Raw genomic sequence first — 22,114 nt, forward strand, 5'->3', positions numbered from 1 at the left:
CAGAACCACATATACAAGAGTGATGCTCTGGTTTCTCTCTCTCTCTCTCTCTCTCCCTCCCTCCCTCCCTCCCTCCCTCCCTCCAGGGTTATCTCTGGGGCTTGGTGCCTGCACTATGAATCTACCGCTTCTGGTGAATATTTTTCCTTTTTTTTTTTTTTTTTTCTATCTTACTCGATAGGACAGAGAAATTGAAATTGAGAGGGGAGGCTGAGAGAGAGGGAGAAAGACACCTGCAGACCTGCTTCACTGCTTGTAAAGTGTCCCTGCTGCAGGTGGGGAGTGAGTGGAGGGCTGGAACCCGGTTCCTTGCATGTATATAAAGTACATATATATGTGCTTACCTGGGTGTGTCACTACCTGGCCCCTTCCTCTGGTTCTCTTATCCTCCCTTTCTTTCTAATCAATCAATAAATCAGTTTTACTGATTTAAAAAAAATTGAGATGAGACATCATTCAATCCAGTATATGCAGGAAAATTACAAAGAATGTAGGTCTTGACTGCAGGTTACACAAATTCAAGTCCAAATTCAGGCTTGACTTGATCCTGGGTGTGTCACAGTGCCTAGAAAGTCAAACTTAAAGTTTGAGGTCCTGACTTTGATCCTCAGCATAAAACTGTGGCAGAGGGATTCATTGGTTCTCTCTTTCCTCCCCATTATCCTTTCATTAGTAAATTAATCTTTATAGTTTTTAAATTCAGGCTTTGCAGTGAGGCAGTTACTTTAAAAAATGTTAATTTCATCTAGTATATGTGAATGAGACAGAGTCACATGAGACAGAAAGAAAAACCAAAGTATGACTCTGGTACATGCAGCACCAGGGGTTGAACTAGGAGCCCTAGGATGCAAGTCCATTACTCTGCCAGTTGAGCTATTTCTTAGGTTGATAGAGTACTTTTTTTTTTATTGGGGAATTAATGTTTTACAGTAAACAGTAAGTACAATAGTTTGTACATGCATAACATTCTCCAGTTTCCCATATAACAATACAACCCCCAGTAGGTCCTCTGAATCCTTCTTGGACCTGTATTCTCCTCACCCACCCACCCCAGAGTCTTTTACTTTGGTGCGATACGCCAATTCCATTTCAGGTTCTACTTGTGTTTTCTTTTCTGATCTTGTTTTTCAACTTCTGCCTGAGAATGAGATCATCCCATATTTATCCTTCTGTTTCTGACTTATTTCACTCAACGTGATTTTTTTCAAGGTCCATCCAAGATTGGCTGAAAACGGTGAAATCACCATTTTTTTTTACAGCTGAGTAGTATTCCATTGTGTATATATACCACAACTTGCTCATCTGTTGTTGGACACCTGAGTTGCTTCCAGGTTTTGGCTATTACAAATTGTGCTGCCAAGAACATATGTGTACACAGATCTTTTTGGATGGATATGTTGGGTTCCTTAGGATATATCCCTAGGGGAGGAATTGCAGGATTGTAGGGTAGGTCCATTTCTTTTTTTTTAATTTTTTTAATTTTTATTTTTTATTTAAGAAAGGATTAATTAACAAAACCATAGGGTAGGAGGGGTACAACTTCACACAATTCCCACCGCCCAATCTCCATATCCCACCCCCTCCCCCGATAGCTTTCCCATTCTCTATCCCTCTGGGAGCATGGACCCAGGGTCATTGAGGGTTGCAGAAGGTAGAAGGTCTGGCTTCTGTAATTGCTTCCTCGCTGAACATGGGCGTTGACTGGTCGGTCCATACTCCCAGTCTGCCTCTCTCTTTCCCTAGTAGGATGGGTCTCTGGGGAAGCTGAGCTCCAGGACACATTGGTGGTGTCTTCAATCCAGGGAAGTCTGGCTGGCATCCTGATGACACCTGGAACCTGGTGACTGAAAAGAGAGTTAACATACAAAGCCAAACAAATTGTTGAGCAATCATGGACCCAAAGCTTGGAAAAGTGGAGAGGAAGTATTAGGGAGGTACTCACTGCAAACTCTAGTATACTTCTGCTTTCTTACTTTGGTGCCATACTCCAAACTCAGTCAATTTCTGCTTTGCGTTTCTACTTCTTTTTCTTTTCTTTTTTTTTTTTACATGCATAACATTCCCCAGATTCCCATTTAGCAATACAACCCCCACTATTTCATTCATCAGGTAGGTCCATTTCTAGCCTTCTGAGAGTTCTCCAGACTGTTCTCCACAGAGGTTGGACCAATTTGCATTCCCACCAGCAGTGTAGGAGGGTTCCTTTGACCCCACACCCTCTCCAGCATTTGCTGCTGTTACCTTTTCTGGTGTATGACATTCTCACAGGAGTGAAGTGGTATCTCATTGTTGTCTTTATTTGCATTCTCTGACAATCAGAGACCTGGAGCATTTTTTCTTTTTTTTCCTCCAGTGTTATTGCTGGGCTCGATGCCTGCACCATGAATCCACCGCTCCTGGAGGCCATTTTTTCCCCCTTTTGTTGCCCTTGTTGTTGTAGCCTCGTTGTGGTTATTATTATTACCATTGTTGATGTTGTTCGTTGTTGGATAGGACAGAGAGAAATGGAGAGAGGAGGAGAAGACAGAGAGGGGGAGAGAAAGACAGACACCTGCAGACCTGCTTCACCCCCTGTGAAGCGACTCCCCTGCAGGTGGGGAGCTGGGGGCTCGAACTGGGATCCCTATGCCGGTCCTTGTGCTTTGCGCCGCGTGCTCTTAACCCACTGCGCTACCGCCCTACCCCCGGAGCATTTTTTCATGTCTTGGCCTTTTGGATCTCTTCTGTGGTGAATATTCTGTCCATGTCCTCTCCCCATTTTTGGATGGGGTTATTTGTTGTCTTGTTGTTGAGTCTGGCAAGCTCTTTATATATGTTGGTTATTAAACTCTTGTCTGATGTATGGTATGTAAAGATCTTCTCCCATTCTCTGAGGGGTCTCTTAGTTTAGGTAGTGGTTTCTTTTGCTGTGAAGAAGCTTTTTAATTTGATGTAGTCCCACAGGTTTATACTTGCCTTAGTCTTCTTTGTAATTGGATTTGTTTCATTGAAGATGTCTTTAAAATTTATGCGGAAAAGAGTTCTGCCAATATTTTCCTCTAAGTATCTGATAGTTTGTGGTCTAACATCCAAGTCCTTGATCCACTTGGAATTTACTTTTGTATTTGGTGAAATACAGTGGTTCAGTTTCATTCTAATGCATGTTTCAACCCATTTTTTTTCAACACCATTTGTTGAAGAGACTCTTCTTTCCCCATTTAATAGTCTGAACCTCTTTGTCAAAGATTAGATGTCCATAGGTGTAGTAGTTACTTTTTAAAAATTATCTTTATTTGTTGAGTAGAGACAGCCAGAAATTGAGAGGGAAAGGATTGATAGAGAGAGACAGACAGACAACTGCAACACTACTTCACCACTCACAAAGCTTTTCCCCTGTAGGTGGGAAAGGGACTTGAACCTGGGTCCTTTCGCATTGTAACATGTGTGCTCAACCAGGTGCACCACCATTTGACCGTGAGAACTTACTTTTTCTCAATCTCAGTTTCCTTTTCTATGAAATGGGGTCATACCATGGAGTGTTATGGCAGTAAAACTCAATCGAGATGACAGTCGTGAGCTTGCCTAGTGAGGTGACACACAGGAGGTGTATAATGACTATTTCTTATTTGGCTCCTTCTTCTCTGCACTTTGCAGCTAGGACAAATCACTTAATCTTGCTTCACTTTCCTCTTCTACCATATGTGAATAATTGTTATCTGGCCTGCCTCACCAGATTGTGAGTCCCGGGGGATAATGAGAAAGCTCTTTATGAACTGCTTTAAGAGTTTGTTGCTGTGATTTAAAAAAAATTAATTAATTTATTTTTCCCTTTTGTTGCCCTTGTTTTTTTATTGTTGTTGTTATTGATGTCGTCATTGTTAGATAGGACAGAGAGAAATGGAGAGAGGAGGGGAAGACAGAGATGGGGAGAGAAAGATAGACACCTGCAGACCTGCTTCACTGCCTGTGAAGTGACTCCCCTGCAGGTGGGGAACCGGGGGCTTGAACCAGGTTCCTTATGCCGGTCCTTGTGTGCTTCGTGCCATGTGTGCTTAACCCGCTGCGCTACCGCCCGACTCCCTGTTGCTGTGATTTTTATCTAGACAAATAGTACTTTTCTCCTCAAAAGAAGTTCATTATGCAGGAGGATTAAGTTAACAATTGCTGTGATTTTTAAATAGGATCATCATCATAACCAGTGGCCATTGCCAAATCTAAAGCATTCTCAGTAGAGCTTAGTCCAGCCCACTCCTTCACTCAGGTAAGTCTTCTTTGCCCCTTTCTGCTCAGAGGCATCCATCCAGAAGTTGAGAGAACCTTAGAGGTGGCCCTTGCCCTCTGTCGTCCTCACTAGTCAGAGGAGGGAAACTAAAGACTTGAGAGAAGTGATAGCCTGAAGATCACACAACAGAGCAGTGCCAATTAGAACACCTTGCTTATGGCTCCTGTTTATAGTCTGTACATGTGCATTTCCCCTAGTTGCAACTCTAGTCCCAGAAACAAGAGGTTGGGGCAGGTAGGTCTGAAGAAAATTTTGCATGGAGGTTGCTGGGTCATATCAGAATCTCAAGTGAGGAGGGTCCCTGGGTCCTGATGAGCTGGCAGTGCCTCCACAGGCTGAATAGGCATGTCTCTTTGTTCTGTCTGGCCACCTCTGCTGTGCCAGTGGGCGGAGGCAGCAGTGTGGGGACCTGAGCCTGGAGGTAACCCAAGGCTTCAATGTTCCTATTGACAGTCAGGGCAGTGCTTCTCAGCAGGCAATGTGCCTTTAAGCCTTGCTTTGGCTGACCTAGGGAAGGCTCTGGAAAGGAGAGGAACTTAGCTGGCTCTGACTGTTTCTCTGAAGTCATCTTCCTTTCCCTAATATTTTGTGTGTGTGCGCGTGCGCACGCGCGCCAGCCTATCACAGCCCCCCTCGACTTTTATTTAACTCATTTCTCTTCCTCCCTTTTCACTGACTTCCACTTCTTCCTCTCTAGGTCTTCTTTCCAGATTAAAGGTCTAAAGATAAACCTTTTCAGGTGGGTGGTTTGGGGGTTGCTTGTGGTCACCTAAGGCTCAAAGCCCAGTCTTCCTGTCTGGTCACTGAAAAACAACTACTTACATTTACTGGCTTATGTGCCAGGCCTGGTGCTAAGCGCTTTACAGCCTTATGTCTTGTAATCTTCACAACTACCCAGTGAGGCGGAGATTGCAATCCCTGTTTTATTAAAGGAGGCTGAATATTTTGTCCAAAATCTACCCAGCCCTCAGCTAGCAAGTGTCACAGTTGGAATTTAAATTTAATTCTTTTCCCAAACCCACAGGTATTCTTGAGTCTTTCATGTACTGATTGGATGGGGCCAGAGGAAATATTTAGGAATCCACAGACAGCCACACAATTGCTCAAATTTGGAGGGTCTCTAATCCAGGTCTCTTGGGTTTACCAAGTTTGTGACATCACCCCCATCCTCTACCAGCCTTCCTACAATGTCAGCCACAGGACTGGCTATGGCTCCAGGTCTGTCTGGTTCTAGGCAGATGCCCAGCTGTGGGAGAGACCTGGAAGTGGGGGTGGTGGTGGCAAGGCACAGGCAGATTTAAAGATCTTTGTTCCTAGTTATTGTTTTGTCACTGGTCACATTAGTTGCTTATCTGGAGTCTTCCAGTTAAATAAGCATATCATCTGCACAGAGTGATTGTTTTGTCTGCTCAGAAGGGTGCCTGGGGGCTTGGAGAGACTATTTCTGACTAAGAGGTGAGTGGAGGGAGAAATGCAGAGGCAGGAACCAGGAGACCCATGGTCTGAAGCATATTTGTGCTAGAAAGGAAAAGGAAGGAAGTCATACTGAGCTGGTCTGGTCTGGACAGGGGAGAGGAGACTGTAGTTTGGGGTTGGTAGGAAAGCCCAGAAAGTCCAAATTCTCCTAGATAGGCCTGTTTCCAGAGTGCCACCTCAGAACCTAGGTAGCTATAATTTACTCTTTGGTCTCTTTCCTCCCCCCCCCAACCCCCAACCCCCAAACTGTACCTTGGTCATCTTGAGTAGGTGGCTTAAACTGAAGGGACCTTGACTAATAAATGGTCAGTGACTTTAAAACTCCTACCACAGTGCCTGTCTTCACAGGCCAGGAAGCAGAGATTCAATAAGTGAAACAGCTAGAATGAGACTGCTCCACAGCCCACCCCAAATCCCTGCAGAGATTCTCAGACTTTGCTCCTCCTAAGATTGTTAGGCAAAGAGGATATTGTTAATCTACACTCTTCCTGGATTCACTCCAGAGATTCAACCACACCACAGGAGGGTGGGATCCTAGGTGGGCCTGGGATTCAGTCTGCGCCAATAGAGTCCCTGCCAAGGCCATACACAGGTTTCTGAGACTGCCCTTGGAGACCTCTGGCTGCAGATGGCCACGAACAAAAACAGCATGCACAGATTTGAGTGTGCTTTGTCCTTGGGAAAAGATTCATAGGCACCATCTGAGTCACCACTGAAAGATTAAAGCCATCATCTTCAGGGTGGCTTTAGAGAGTGGGGGCCTAGTGACTGCAGAAGAGTACCAGAGCATACATGGCGGAGCCAGGCATTGAAGGCAGAACTCTCTGCCCCTCTACACAGTGCTGGTTTTGCTGTGCAAATGCTGAGAGGCTGTGAACCAGTCCCTTACTTCCTTGACCCTGCTTTACTAGATATACAATGGGGACTGGACAGGAAAATCCCATGGGCCCATGCAACTCAGCTGTATGGTTCTGGAAATCAGGTCCCCTGCTGCCTGTTCACATTTTCTACCCTTTTCCTTGCTGCCTCTGGTGTACCAACACTCCCTTTAGCTTCTCTCCAGAGATTCCATCTAGGGCCTGAATTCTAGCTGTCTGCCTGAGTCCCTCGTGTCAAACTCCATTCCCACATTGCCTAGCCCTTCTTCTTTTCCATGCTCACTTTCCATAGATGAACTAAGTGCCTGTGAGTTTGAGGAAACTCAGTATGGCCTCTCTTCAGGGCGGGATACCTGGGGCCAATGCTAAGGGCTGGGGCTTAGAGAATGAGTTTCTTGAGGCTGTTGGAACATACTAGTGCTTACCTGTGTCTTTGCCTCAGCTTCTTGGGCTCCTCCCTAGCAGGAGTGCTACCCCTTCTTCCCAATCACAGTTGAAATCCTGGCTGCCTTTTCAAGGTTCAACTCAGCTCAGATGCCAACCTCTGTCCTACAGAGCCAGTGAGCCCTCCCATCCCCACCCCACAATGAGAATGTGTCTTTCCCTCCTCTGCATTCCCTCAATACCTTATCTAGTCCCCTCTGGGGACAAGTTCTGCTTGGTCTTTGCTTTATCTTGGGACACAGTCTGTCTCTCTCACTAGATTATGAGCTGTCTCGCGTATCATTCTTTGTTCACTAGGACCTAGTACAAGGTTTTGCACAGAGCAAGTGCTTAACAGAAAGTTATTAAGTTTTGGGGGTCAGCTGGCAACACAGCGGATTAAGCGCAGGTGACGCAAAGCTCAGGGACCAGCGTAAGGATTCCGGTTTGAGCCCTGGTTCCCCACCTGCAGGGGAGTTGCTTCACAGGCGATGAAGCAGGTCTGCAGGTGTTTATCTTTTTCTCCCCCTCTCTGTCTTTCCCTCCTCTCTGTCCTATCAAACAGTGACGATATCAATAACAACAACAATAATAACTACAGCAACAATAAAACAAGAAGGGCAACAAAATGGGAAAAAAGTCTAAAAAAAAGAAAAGTATTAAGTTTTATTTGGGTTGTCGGGTGGTGGCACATTTAAGCGCACATGTTATTATTATTTTCTTTTTTATTTTTTTTAAAACCAAATTAATGCAGAAGTGCTTCAAAGGACTCAGAGGGCTAACCATGAAAAGGTGAGAAACATCAGCACACTCATGCTGATGTGTGGAAAAAGTGTGTTCGACTTTTGATATCAATGCTTAATTAAACTGTTTGTTAATGCATGCAGCTTGAAGCATTGGGAGGATGCTCACAACTAAATCTCATTTACACAAAGTTCCAAAGTGCGCAAGGCCCCTGGCTCCCTACCTGCGGGGGACACTTCATAAGCAGGTCTGCAGGTGTCTTATCTTTCTCTCCTCCTCTCTATCTTTCCTATCCTCTCTCAATTTCTCTCTGTCTTATCCAATAAAATGGAAAAAATGGCCTCCAGGAGCAGTGGATTGTAGTGCAGGCACCAAGCCTATGCACCCAGTGATAACACTGGTGGCAAAAAAAAAAAAAAAAAAAAAAAAAGCTTTATTTGCAGAATTTGCCTTTGACCTGGCCTGGGCTGTTCTGTCTGGATCCCCTGTATCTCTCTGGATCCTCATCAGTGGCAGGCCACATCTTCTCACATATCTCCCTTTATTAGTGGATTGGAAGGAGGCCAAGTAAGGCAGTACAGAAGAACTTAAATTCCATTCAGACTCTAGCATTTCCTAGTGGCCTGGTTGTGTGACTTTGGGTGAGTCACTTCACCTCTCTTAGCTTCAGTTTCAAACAGTGAGGTAGGCAACACAGGAGATGGTTCAGTGGATAAAGCACTGGACTCTCAAGCATGAAGTCCTCAGTTTGATCCCCAGCATTACATATACCAGAGTGATGATGCTCTTGTCTTCTCTTATAAATAAACAGATAAATAGTTTTAAAAATGAGGTAGGATTGGCAAGTCTGCCTGGGAGTTTCAAAGAATTAACTGAAATGTGTGTAAAATGCTGAAATCTAAAATAAATAAATAAAAATAAAAAATGCTGAAATCTGAGCATTGCAAAGAATAATTGGATAATACATTATTATAATTCATTATTATTGCTTCTGCAAATGCCTACTATGTGTGTTCTGAGCATTGTACTGGGGGCAAGGGTAAGAGAAGGAAAACTGTAGGATCTGCAGATTTAAAACATTTTTAAATTTTTGTTATTGCTAACAAGGTTGTTGCTGGAACCTGGTGCCTGCATAAACAATCCACTGCTCCCAGTGGTCATTTCTTTCTTTTTTAATAGAAATAGTAATTGAAAAAGAAGGGGGATAGAGAAAAAGAGAGAAGCTTTCCTCTGCAGGTGGGGGTGGGGGCGTGTTGCACCCTGCTCCTTGCATCTATTAACTTGTGCACTCTACTGGGTGTGCCACTGCCCAGTACTTGGAGGGCCATTAAAAAAAAGATTGTATTTATTTTTAAAAGAATCATTTATTTATTTATGAGAGAAAGGAGGAGAGAGAACCAGAACACCACTCTGACACATGTGATACTGGGATCAAACTTAAGACCTCATGCTTGAAGATCTAATATCTTACTCACTGCACCACCTCGTGGGCCAGTGCGAGTCAAATAGAGGTTAAGAAATAGAGGATGGAATAGTGTCTTGCAGAGACACAGCTGAGTGAGTTGAGCAATTAGTAAGGAGTGCAGATTCCATGTTGGAGGTGACACAGGGGCTGGAAAGGCATGAAGCAGGAGTGGGCAATGAGAGATGGGGCACATAGGCCTTATGGAGGTGCCTTCCAGACGAGATGGGAGCGGGAGAGAGAAGATCAGAAACTGGACCAGCTTCAGAATCACTTCTTAGAAAGACTTTAGGGCTAGCAGCCCAAATGTGGGGGGAGCTGCAAGCTTTTGCTAAGAAGGATGGGGGAGTGGTGGCTTGTGATGCCACTACTGCAAATGAGGGGGGAGGGAGAAGGGGTAGTACAGAAAATAAGAGCTATGTGGAGGGACTAGTGCAAACCTGTGGTCAGGAGACCCTTCGTCCCTCAGCCCAGGCTCAAGCTGAGAGTGGCCAGGAGTGGCCTGAAGCCCAGGGCCTCTGCAGGCTTGTCTCAGAGTCTATCCCATAACAGACTGCTTGTTTACCTGGCCCAGGTTGAGATCTGAACTCCACGTCTTTATTAATCTAAGACATAAAATGATGCCAGAAATGTCAGAATCTCTGAATATCATCGGGCTGGTAAGAGAAACTGTCTCTTGATCCACCCCTACCCACCCACCCCCCATTATGCAGGAATCAGAGGCCCAGAATGGGGAGCCTCTGGCCAAGACCATGGGTGAACTGGTCAAAATGAGCTCAGTGCCATCTGGGGATGGGCTGTGGACCTAAGTCTGTGTTCGAGGTTGAGTGAGGAGGGAGCCAGGAAAGCCAAGGAGGGGTGTAAATGATAAGCGAGTGTCAGATTGGGAGCAATCAGCTACCAGGGCATGTGTGAGATCCCAGGTGAGTGGGAAGTATGTAGGCTGGAGCAGTCATCATTTTGGGCTTTCCTTCCCAGAAAGGAAAAAGGGCCACAGAGGTGGGAGCCAGGGGAATATTGGGGATGTGGGGAGGATTTCAGACGGTGGCCTCAGGAGAAGAGGCTGTTGCCAGGCAGCGACAGACACTGCTGGATTACAACAGCATAGAGTACCCCAGCATTAGTGGGCCTGGTGGGTGCAGCCCTGTGCTGTCATGCCACAGTGGCATCACTCCCATTTTACAGGGGGAGGCAGTTAGGGCTCCAAAGGTCACAGAAAGAATAGAGTCAAAAGTAGCAGCTATTGCTGGGGTACTTGGAAGCCATGTTGCTGGCACATCCTGGATGGCTGTCATTCCTAGTCCTTAGCCCAGATTAGTTTTGATGAGGACCTGGTGCAAAGGTGTATGTGTGTGTGTGTGTGTGTGTGTGTGTGTGAGCTGAAGAGAAAACCACCATTTTTGTTTTAATTTCTCTTCTGTCAAGCAGTCTACCCATTTTTCTGACCTGTCCCCTTATTGGTTGATTAGAAATATTTATTGTGTGCCTACTATGTGCCAGGTATGTCCCTGACCTGATAAACATTTTGCCATCACCTCTTGGCACAGAGGACTCTCCCATAGTGATTGAACGGGGCAGGGAGGAGGAGACTGTGGTGAAGGGTGTTCACCAACCACTCTTTCTTTTCCTTCACTTGAACTCTAGCCCTCTGTCCCCTTTCCGGGTCCCTTTTTACTGGAACTGCCTCCTGCTGAAATGGAAACCAACCAGAGTTAATTGTTAAACCTAATAGCAGGTGAGAGTTTCGCCCTGTTGGGCTGGTGGGAGGAGGCAGAGTGTTGGCCTTACTCCACTGGGGAGGGGATAAATGCCTTGGTTTTCCTGACCTGTACCTGATAGTTTATACTACCCCTGCCCCCAAACCCCCCCCACACACACACATGGCTCCTGGACCTATCTGCTCCTCCTCCCCTTTCCTCCCTGGGGGCAGGCTGCCTCGTAGAGTCTTTCCCTGGCCTCCAGCTGAGGTGACCCTAGGAGGTGAGTACAAACTCTGGCCCCAATCCAGGGCCTTCTGAGTGAGTGCCCTTGGGGAGGTGCATGGGATGGCATGGCTCCAAGCCCTGGCAACCCACCTAGAAGGCTGGCAGCCAGTAGACCTTGCTGATTTTTCCTCTTGGTGAGTGTGTGTGTGCACATGTGCCATAGTGTCCTTAGCTCTGTACACAGGATTGCCTCTTTGTAGGCCATGCTATACCTGTTTCCCCCTCCTTCCTTTTTGATCTTTCTGCTTTTAAATGAGAGAGGCCAGAGCTTTGCTTCATTGATCCAACATTTAAGATGGTGTTTGCTTTGTCTTTTCGTTGTTATTATGTAGTGTGGGGAGGGGGGTTTGTCAAATTTAGGTACTCATACATACTCTGCTGCTGTCCTGAACTCCCTTCCCCCTTCTTTAGCCTCTTAGTTGAGCCATTCTGTCTGTAGAGTAGGAATGAGGGTTCCTTGAGAATAGTGGCAAAGGCTTATTTCTTTCTACCAAATTTTAGGGACAGAGCTCAGGCTTCCAAGTCAGATAGGCTTGAGGTCAAAATTTGGGTTCTCTTTTTTTTTCATTTCTCCCTTTTGTTGCCCTTGCTGTTTCATCGTTATTGTGGTTCTTCTTATTGTTGTTATTGATATCATTGTTGTTGGATAGGACAGAGAGAAATCGAGAGATGAGGGGAAGACAGAAAGGGGGAGAGAAAGATAGACAACTGCAGACCTGCTTCACCACTTGTGAAGCGACTGCTCTGCAGATGGGGAGCCAGGGGCTTGAACCAGGATCCTTACGCTGGCCCTTACGCTTCGCGCCATGTGAGCTTAACCCGCTGCACTACCACCTGACCCCCAAAATTTGGGTTCTTGACCCACCTCTCTGAGCCTCTGTTTCTCCTTCTGAACGATGGGCACACATTCCTTTGTTACTCTCTCTATAAATATAATATTCATCAGATGGAGATATTAACATTAGGCTGGAGCGTGGGTGGGGGTGTTGTATGAGTAGATACCATTCAGCTTTATCTTGAAAGGCCTAGAGCTGGCCCTGTCTTCTTGGACTTGACTGCTTTCATACACAGTAGTCACTTGTAGCTTCTGATCCTTGAAATGTGGCCAGTGCCACTGAGGAACTGAGTTAATTATTTGAATTGATTAAAAATTTAAAAGAATACTTTCTACTGAAAAATTTCTACATTTGTTTGGTAACTTAGATTTTCTGTGGTGAAGGCTAAGACAATCTAAATATCTGATTTAAATTTAGAGCTGGATTTGAGATGTGCTCTTAGTGCACCTGCCAGGTCTATAGGTGTATATCTTCCTCTCTCTATCATTCACCAACCCTTTCAATTTCTTTCTTTCTCTCTCTCCCTTTCTTTTTTAAAAACTTTTATTTTTTTAAATTTTAAAAAATATTTATTCATTTTCCCTTTTTGTTTCCCTTGTTTTATTGTTGTGGTTATTATTATTGTTGTTATTGATGTCTTCGTTGTTGGGTAGGACAGAGAGAAATGGAGAGAGGAGAAGACAGAGAGGAGGAGAGCAAGATAGACACCTGCAGACCTGCTTCATAGCTTGTGAAGCGACTCCTCTGCAGGTGGGGAGCTGGGGGCTTGAACCGGGATCCTTATGCCGGTCCTTGCGCTTTGCGCCACCTGTGCTTAACCCGCTGCAATACCTCCCGACACCGCATTTTCTTTTTCTAAAAAGGATCAAGCCCTTTTTTGATTTTGAGGTAATTGCTGTCCCTCTGAGTATATTCTTCTTCCTTCTACCACACCAATTTTTAGGGAGTAGCCAGGTTCCAGAGTCTCTTTTCTCCACAACTGAACCAATAAATTACTATCAACAAGACTGAGCCAACAGTTCTTGTAGGGTCCTTCTGTTCAGAGAGCAAAAGATGATCCAAAAAGTGGCAACTCAGAGAGACCTGTACTCCTGTTGTTTCTGAATCTGTCTCATATCTTGAATTCTAGCTTCTCTTGCCTTTTATTTTCATCCCATTGCCTTTTAGTGCCTTCTTTTGTTGTCTGGGTTATGTTGCCACTTTTATACTTGAGTATTTAAATGAATGAATTCTTCCTTTGGTGTTGCGCTACCTACTATCAGCTTCCAAAATTCTTGATGCCAACCACCTGCCTGCCTGGTTTTCCATCTACTTCCTATTGCCAAATCTTCTTGGCTGCTAGGAACTTTTTTTTTAAATGAAGGAGGCCTGTGTTCAAAATCCCTGTCCATCAGTAATTCCACTGAGGGCCTTGGTCAAATTGTTTGCATTGTAATGTTTTGGTCTCAACTTCTTCATCTGAAAAACAGAAACTAAAATGGTATGCATACAACCTAGTGACAAGTGATCTAGACTCTGGGTGTCACCCTGCACTGATTCCATGTGGAAACCTTTAGTGAATAATTTCACTTTCTAAGTCTCAGTTTCCACCTCTGTAAATGGAGTTACTGGCTCCTGGATCCTTGTGATAAGGCTTTGAGGTGAGCTTTGCACATATATAATTTCATTTAATCCTCTCAGTACCCCTGGAAGCTGACACTAGTACTCCTGGCTTTCATATGGGTAAGCCAGGCTCAGAGAAGCAGAGTGGTTTGCTTCAGGCCACACAGAGAGTGGTGAAAGCAGATTTCACACTAGGTTGAATGACCGCAGAATCCAAGTTCATAACCACTGCACTGTATCACCTCCCAGGGATGCTGACCATTTGGCCTACCAGAATGAACCTGGCTGCTAGGAAACAGAGGTTGGGGAAGCAGTTTGTAAGCTGTCAGGTGACTGATGTTCATAGAAATGTTTTGGTTTCCAATGCTCAAGCAGAGAGAAGACACTAGGGCCTTGTATGGCTTCTGCTCCCACTGTTCCAACCCCAACCCAACTGACAGTTCTATTCACCTGATTCTTGTGTCATAAGTAAAGTGGAGAGTTCCTAGTGTTTGAGTCTAGAGGACTTGAGGCTCCTCCCTCTAACAACAATCCTGCCCCATTGCTTGGGGTAGGCTGGGCTTGCAGTTGACTTCACAGGTGGTTGAAAAGGGGTTTAAAGGTTCTATGAATAAACCACACTAGAAAAATTTACTTAGGCTAAAAAGACTTAGAGACTACTGAGTTCAGTCACATTTGTTTTACAGGTGAAGAGACTAAAGCAAGGGTGGGCCAGATTGAAGAAGCAATGGGCATGATTGTGTCTGGGTTCTGGGACCATATGACTAATGTAGAAGAAAGTACATGAGGAGTGGGTGGGTCCTTCCCTCCTGCATGTCATCTACCCCATATCCAGCCCACCCTAAGTTCTGTACATATCACCTCTTAAAGATCTCTGGAATCCACCCATTTCTTTTTAGATCTACTGAAACTACCTTCATCTGGACTCTTGTCATACACCCCCATACAACACTAACAACTTCTTCAAACCTAGTTGGCCCCTGGTTCATTCCCTACTGTATGCATCAATGATCTCCCATCAGTCTTAGAATTGAGACCAGATTCCTCACTTTGGCCTCCAAGTGCTTCCCAGCCTGGCTCCTACTGGCAGCTTCCCGTTCATGTTTGTCACACTAGCCTTTCTGTTTAACAGGTTCAGCAACTTCCCTAACGCTCTTCAGAGTCAGATGCCAGCCTCACAATTTCCAGCTCCATGCTGGGCCTGTGAACTCAGTTTAAAGGAGCTAACATTGTTTCCTCCTTCTAGGTACCTGACTGACGTCCTTACCCCAGGGAGTTGGTGTGGACAGAGGAGGGGTGAGTGTTACCAGGCATAGCCTAATTCTTCTTTAGCTCAGGTTGGACAAGACCTTCCTCTCAGCACAGGTTCCCAGACTCTATTTAGATTTATTGGATTGTTGGAAAAGTCATGACACATATTTATTTAGAAAAACAGAAAAAAACACATCATGACTTTTCTGACAACCTAGTATTTTACTGCTGGGGAGGAGTGAGCATTTGTTAAGGCCACAGATTTCTAGTGGGTTTGAAAAATGAGGGTGATATTGAAGGCCCTCTCTGGGTTTGCTTATTCAAGATAGAACTGGAAATGTATCTCATTAAGCACCGCTATTAGACAGCGTGCATTGTCTGTGTTGCATATGCATTCCAGTATGGCTGCTGACATATGGTCCTGGACCAAGAAGCTGAATCCACTAACCCTGCAGCCTTGTCTTTTCTTGCTTCACCTTCCATAGATCATAAACTAGATTCAGGGGAAGATATGTGTTTTCCTAATGGCACTGACACTGGCTTCTAAGTGACCTTGGGTAACTCCTTGTCTTTCTGTGACCTCATCAGCTTATACACATTGTCGATGCACAGGGTGGGGTGAGGTGGAGTCAGAATAAATTAGCTGTTTTCAAATTTTGGAGTAAGGAAATCCCCATTTCCAATGAACCCAAAAGAATCTCAATGTGCAAAATAGCTTGAGGGGTTGCAGCTGTGTTTGAAGTTGGGATAGGCCTCTAATTGGCTTATTCTTCAGCCTCCAGACAATGAAAGAAAACCCTCCTTGGCTCTGTGCAAGACTCTTTGCAAACCATTGGCCTAAGGCACATTGAAGCTCTTTCCAGTTCAGAGGGTCTGTGACTATGGCAGGGTAAAGGCATAGAGAGGGAAGCCAGCCAACTGGGAAACTGTGAAGTAATATGCAAATGTCATTGGGTTATTAGTAAGACATAACTGCAGGGCTGTGATATTGTCACTTTAGAATCCTCTGGTTTTAATTTCTGATTATATGTGAGGTACCTGTGTTTCCCTAGGGGAAGTCTCCAGTGTGTGTGTGTGTTTGTATGTGTGTGTGTGTCTGTCTAGGGAGCAGTGACTGTGGAGATGGTGTGGGCCTGCTGGGCTGAAGCAGGTAGAATAAATGCCAGGGGGAGTCGGGCGGTGGCGCAGTGGGTTAAGCGCACGTGGCGCAAAGCTCAGGGACCGGCGTAAGGATCCAGGTTCGAGCCCCCGGCTCCCCACCTGCAGGGGAGTCGCTTCACAGCGGTGAAGCAGGTCTGCAGATGTCTATCTTTCTCTCCCCCTCTCTCTCTGTCTTCCCCTCCTCTCTCCATTTCTCTCTGTCCTATCCAACAACAAAGCAACGTCAACAATGGCAATAATAACCGCAACGAGGCTGCAACAACTAGGGCAACAAAAAGGGAGAAAAAATGGCCTCCAGGAGCGGTGGATTCATGGTGCAGGCACCGAGCCCAGCAATAACCCTGGAGGAAAAAAAAAAAGAATAAATGCCAGGCACAGCTAGAGGCATGTTGCTCGTGTGAGAGTGTGTGTGTGTGTGTGTGTGTGTGTGTGTGTGTGTTGTGGCTTTCGCTTCAGTTAAAAGCAATTTCGCTCCTTCCTGCCTGTACATGGGCCCCACGGAGATCTCTGGACAGGAAGCACTGGGAACAAGGAATCCTCTATCCACAGCTCCAGTACAGCTAGGACAGAGGCGGTGGATTAGGAGTTCTCAGGAGGAGGCCAGCCTGGTCTTTCCTTAACATTTGAGCAAATGGGTGGGAAAGGAAAACTAAGTGTATGTGTGCATGGAAGAGAGGTACATGGTAAAGGGGAAGGTAGAGGTTGGTGCATATTTATTCCACACATTCTTGGAGCTTCTGGAAATCCTTCAAGGAGCCAGGCTTAGAAGTAGGTGATTCTGTAGTGGTCAGAGCCAAGTAATGTGAGACTCTAGTTATTAGCCACTGTCAGTTTACTAGAGGAGATAGGAAATGTAAGGGCTGATAGGTTTTCACTGGTAACCTGGTGCAGTAGAAGCCATTTGGCCTTCAAGTCCAGTGCTCCACATTTAAGTCTTTTCTTTGATGCTGGCTTGCTTTGATTTGACTTTGATCTTATCACTTCTTCTTTCTGGGTCATAGTCTCACCTTCTGTAGAATGGGGTTGGAAAAAAAAAAGAATGGGGATGGGTATATCAGCCCTGGTTACTTGTTACCTTACTGTGCTTTCAGTTTGAACAGGTTTCAAAAAATTTTGTGTTTGTCTCTGTGTGCCAAGGATCTAATCTAGGGCATCACGTATGCTTGGTGCATATCCTACCACTGAGCTACATTCTAGTCCCTTCAGATCTTTTAGGCGTAGCAGAATCCCCGTTTCAAAAGCATTTGTAATAGAACTGCTATGGTGGGGGGCTGGGTGGCAGCGCAGCGGGTTAAGCTCACGGACTAGCCTAAGGATCCCAGTTCAAGCCCCCAACTCCTCACTTGCAGGGGGTTTGCTTCACAAGAGGTGAAGCAGGTCCGCAGGTGTCTACCTTTCTCTCCCCCGCCGTCTTCCCTTCCTCTCTCGATTTCTCTGTTGTATCCAACAACGACAACAGCAACAACAACAACGACGATGATGGCAACAAAATGGGGAAAATTGACTCTAGGAGCAGTGTATTCGTAGTGCAGGCACTGAGCCCTAGCAATAAACCCGGAGGCAACAAAATATATATATATATATATAATAATGATAATGACACCAATTCATGCAGAAACGTATCATCCCCCTTTTAATGCCCATTTCCTGGTTGTTTTAGGAGGTTAATCCTGTAGACCCCCAGGGCTTCAGGAAGCAATATCTGAAGGTTCTTGAGGACATGCTTTGTAGATTACTTCCCACAGCTCAGATGGTGAGGATGGTGCTAGAGTGCCTAGGGAGAGCTGTAATGCTGGCTTCTGTCCAGCCTACCCATGGCCAACGCAAAACTCATCTTGGTCAGGGCTTGTACAAGTGGGCATGGCTTTTACAGAAACAAGTGACAGAAACTCAACATGACTTAAACCAGAAAAGGTCTTTAAGAGCACCTGGTATAGTTCATGGAGCTGAAGAATGAGTTGGAATTGGTGCTCCATCGCTCTCCCATCACTGCTCTTCTCTCCTCTCTGACCTTATTGGGAAACTGCAAAGCTCTGACTTAGCAATTCAAGCAGAAAGAAGGAGCAATTTTTCTTCTAGAGTCTATATATCAATCCAAGGGAAGGACTCTGACTGGTTTATCGCTGTTGCTGGGGGCTAGGGGTACTCTGAGTGACCAGACCTGAGTCACATGCCTACCCACATACCTAGCAGAGAGGCAGGGTTATCACCAGAAGGGCGGGGAAGGGAGGGAGTGGAAGACTGCCGGGCAGAAAGAATTGCAAAAGCACATAGGATATTAAGGGAACCTTGAGCATTAGGAGAATGAGCAACAGCACAGCATACCTCTTCAGTAGTAGTTATACAGATACCAGTCATGATAAGAACAGGCAGTGCTCTTGACTTACTTTCCCTTTCGAGAGCATGTCCATTCCTCTATGTCCATCATTTTATTTTTATTTACTTTGAATATTTTCTTATTTTTAAAAAAATATTTTCTATTTATTTTGGCTAGAGACTGATAAAACTTGAGAGGGAAGGGGGAGAAAGAGAGGAAAAGAGAGATATTTGCAGTACTTGTTCACTGCTCATGAAGCTTTCTCCCTGCAGGTGGGGACTGAGGACTTGTACTTGGTTCCTTGCACACTGTAGTGTGTATGCCCAACCAGGTGTGCTACTACTTGGCCCCACATGCGTCATCTTAGTTAAATTACATGACAGTATTTTGAACAGGCACTGCTACTATCCCATTTCATAGATGGGAAAACTATGACACAGCTAAGTTTCTTGGTTCAATTCATATACTAAATAAGAAGAGGAACTTGGGTTCAATACTGAGAAGTGTAAACTCAGAGCCCACATGCTGATCACTATGTTGACTGCCTTTTATTGGTAGTTTAAATGACTGTCAGTATACATGCTGCTCTGTGACATGAAGCTAGCTCACTGCCTACAGAGGTGGCTCAGGTCCAGGTTAAGCAGTCTGTTTTTTGGAAAAGTAGTGCTGTCCCCCTCTTTCTGTTTGTTTCATGCTAGCATGAATATTCTCACAGTGGACTTTAAAAAATTTTATTTATTTATTAATTAGAGGGATAGAAGGGGAGAAAGAGAGAACCAGACATCACTCTGGCACACATGCTGCCAAGGATTGAACTCAGGACCTCATGCTTGAGAGTCCAACACTTTATCCACTGTGCCACCTCCCGGACCAATCACAGTGAAACTTTTATTAACTTAAAAAAAAAAAAATTCAGATTGAGAAGAGAGACAGAGGAGGGAGAGGAAGAGAAGAGAAATATCACAGCATCCCTCTGGTGCCAAACATGGTGCTTCCATGTAGTACCAGGGGCTTGAAACCTGGTCCTGGTGCATGATAAAGTGTTCATTCTACTGGGCAAGTTATGTTCCAGCCCAAGAGTTTTATCTCTTTAAAAATTGATTTATTCAGGTCAGGTGATAGCGCACCAGGTTAAGCGTACATAGTACGAAGCATAAGTGCACCTGCAAGGATCTTGGTTCAAGCCCCTGACTCCCCACCTGTGGGGACTTGCTTCACAAGTGGTGAAGCAGGTCTGCGGTTATCTTTCTCTCTCCCTCTCTATCTTCCCCTCCCCTCTAAATTTCTCTCTGTCCTATCAAAAAAAAAAAAAAAGCCATCCTTGAGGCAAAAAAAAAAAAGTATTTATTTACTTTTTTTTGTTGCCCTTGTTGTCATTGTTATTGTTGTTGTTGGACAGGACAGAGAGAAATCTAGAGAAGAGGGGAAGAGAACCCCCCCCCCCTGGTTTGGGGGCTTGAACCGGGAACCTTACGTCAGCCCTTGTGCTTCATGCTACATGCACTTAACCTGCTGTGTTATTAAACGGTCCCCAAAATGTATTTATTAATGGCAGTGACATTGGGAGAACCAGAGAATCACTCACATACAATGCCAGGGATCAAGCTTGGGACCTTATGCCTGAGAGTCCAATATTTTTATTCACCAGGAAGGTTTTTTTTAATATTGCACATAGATCTATTGCCCTATAAATGCTTCCATCTAGTGTGTGACTCAGTGGTTGGTGTTTCAGGAAATGTAGAGAAAAATGACCCATGAGCATACTTGAAAGGTCAGTTTAACAAACAGATCATGTTAGTGATCTCTTTCTTACTTTGTATTAAGTGAACTTTGTGCTGATAATGTGCATTATCTGATTTAATTACCACAAGCGACTCTGTGGAATATCTAATAGTATTGCTCCATTTTCCAGAAGAAACTGAGACCCAAAGAGAACAAGTGACTTACTATGGTTTAATAATTGGCAAAGCCGGTGCTGGAGTTCAGGGCTGCCTAGCTCCAGAGCTTGTGCTGGAAACCACAGCAGTCACCTGTGCTCCCCAGAGTGGGGATAAGTATGCAGGCTTGGCTGTGACACAGTCAGTGCCAATTGCCATGGGAGAGTGACAGGAAAAGTGCAACAGATGCTGAGTGGAGCAAGCAGAAGGGAAAGAGGGGCAGCCTGGGGCAAGGCAATTGACACGTTCTTCCTAGGGGCTGTTCAATCTAGGTCTTGAAGGGGGCCGTATTTGGATGTCTCACTTAGGGAGAGCTCCCCCAGAGGAGAGAACTGCCCGAGAAATGCATAAAAGGGAGAAGCCAGATAGTTCAGTGTGGCCAGAGCTAAGGAGCTGGGGTGAGAGGAGGAGGGTGGCAGCTGGTTTTCAGGCTTCAACAAAGGAGCTCCCTCCTTCCATTCCACTCAGAGATGTGACACTGTACACATATGCCCACAAACTCTGCACATAGTCTTTTCCTCTTTTCTCCCATGTGCATGGGGGCGATTCCAGCTGGCTAAGGGTAACCAGGCACCAAGTGTCAGTTCTTCATTGGTTCTCCTGGCAGTGAGTGGAAGGAAAGGCACTTCCCAGTGGTGCATCACCCATCAATCAGCTCTTCCTCCTCATAGCGTAAGAGTTCATGGAAGTTGAATGTCTTCTAGCAGCCTTGGCAAGTGACAGGATTCTCCACTCTTTCTCTGAACAAAGGCTGAAACATGTGCCTCTAATCCATGAAGGGACCCCTTTTTCCCTTTCCCTATCCTTTCACACAGAGCTGGTATCATCCTCCTTGTCAGAGGATGGATAATACCCTTGGAGCCTGGGCTGTGTCCTGGCGTTGACTTCAGATTTTTCTTCAAAACAACTCAGGTGAAAAATTGGAGAGAGGAGAGTATGATGTTAGCACAAAGAGCCTCCTTGGTTTCAGAAGTTAAAAGAATGGCCATCATATTTATTAAACTAGACTCATAGTATGTCAGGGGTTTAGTACTTTATTTTACGGATGAAGAAACTGAGACTCAGAGGAGGGAAATGGCACAGGGTGAAACTATCATAGGAAAGCTGGCTGTGTCATCGTGTCTTGAAGGAAGGATATTGGTGTGGGCTACTTAGCAGCCCACTCCTCCCCTGCTCTTGTCCACTGATTCTTCCTTCTGAAGTGTACATGACTCTAAAATAACAACTGAGTGGTCCTCAGCCTCCCTGCCCTGTGGATACAGACTGTCCCCAGCTTGTTGCATGTCTGAGAGCCAGAGGAGCTTTCTTAGGGACTGGGGAAGCAGGCCTCACAATTGTTCCTTACACACGATGTCCTCTCCCGATCTGAACACCCCCCCCCCCCGCCGCCATGTCCAGCCTGACTTCCATATTCCCTGTTATTTGTGATATCCCTGGATTTCTCCCACCCATTTTAGAGGGTTTCTACTGTTTCTGCAGGGAGAAAAGATGTGGAAAAAGACAGGGGAATTCTCTCTTTGGTGGGAGGGAGTAACTTTCTTTATTCCCATGGCCCTTTATCACCAGGCTTATACCTGGACTAGAATCAAACTGTCTTATATGGAGGCTGGGTGGTGGCATTTCCAACAAAGCACACATTACAATGTGCAAGAACCCTAGTTCAGGACCCTGATTCAAGTCCTCAGGCCCCTTCTTCGGGGAGGGAAGCTTGATAAGTGGTGAGCTGCAGATGCCTTTCTCTCATCCTCACTATTTCCTCCTTCTCCCTCAATTTCTCTGTC

General features: G+C 45.3%; 1 protein-coding gene across 3 annotated transcripts in view; it reads left to right on the forward strand.

Moving 5' to 3' along the window:
• EPB41L1 (erythrocyte membrane protein band 4.1 like 1) overlaps nt 1-22,114 on the forward strand; it is a 212,675-nt gene that overhangs the window by 59,076 nt on the left and 131,485 nt on the right. For all 3 annotated transcript variants that reach the window (XM_060189328.1, XM_016186133.2, XM_060189324.1), the window contains one exon: nt 14,914-14,963. The gene's annotated coding sequence lies outside the window, so the exon portion shown is untranslated. The remainder of the gene's footprint in view (nt 1-14,913; nt 14,964-22,114) is intronic.

Source organism: Erinaceus europaeus, chromosome 1 (assembly GCF_950295315.1).
Source record: "Erinaceus europaeus chromosome 1, mEriEur2.1, whole genome shotgun sequence".
Taxonomy (NCBI): Eukaryota; Metazoa; Chordata; class Mammalia; order Eulipotyphla; family Erinaceidae; genus Erinaceus; species Erinaceus europaeus.